Genomic DNA, 832 nt, shown 5'->3' with positions numbered 1-832 from the left:
TAGGTCTTCCTGAAAGAATTTACGCTGAGCTACATAACTCATCCAACTTAAGATCAAAGGCAACTAATCAACATAATCAGGTGGGTAAGAAGAACAGTGCATATCATTTATTTTCACTGTAGTATGTACTGAATGTCAGTCATAAAATAAAGGATATGATGGATTTTTTGCTCCTTGGTTCCTATTTGTCTGTGGCATTAGCAAGGGAGCAGTTGAAAGTCCAGCTACACTTGGTAAAGTTGGCCTGGTCTTACTTTTTTAATTCCCCTTTAATCGCAGATCAAATGATTTGCAGCATTCTTTTGAGTATTTAGCAGAAAAAGACCCAGCGCTTTAACTGGGCCTCATTTTTGCCTCAAATCTGCTATTCTGAAGTGCTTCAACACTTGTGCATGACATTAATGCCTAAGCTTTAGTGAAAATGCTACCCCAGAGGTGACAAAGTACTCCCACATTGTCTTTATACCTTCTGACGAAGGAATTCATGTTACAAGCATTCTCAGGTTTTCCAGTCAGCTGTCATTTAGCAGGAGGAACAAAGTTCACATATTCCTAAACCTTAAGCCAATACCAGAGTTTATCTGGCAGAATTGCAATAATTGAAGCTAGAAAACCTGTCATATAAAAGATATTTTTTCTATTTATTGAACGAAAGAGAACATAAAATAATAAACAGTAATGGGGGTAAACACAGAAATGTTAAAAGATAACTTCCCAGCATGAATCACAACATCAATACATAAAGTAGGACTCAACATTAAAATGCCTCTGCTGTATAAGGCTGAACAGATCAGGAAATACTGTTGAATACACATGTGGATTCATCTGTTTT

Source organism: Etheostoma spectabile, chromosome 12 (assembly GCF_008692095.1).
Source record: "Etheostoma spectabile isolate EspeVRDwgs_2016 chromosome 12, UIUC_Espe_1.0, whole genome shotgun sequence".
NCBI lineage: Eukaryota > Metazoa > Chordata > Actinopteri > Perciformes > Percidae > Etheostoma > Etheostoma spectabile.
Note: the sequence above shows the minus strand (reverse complement) of the source record.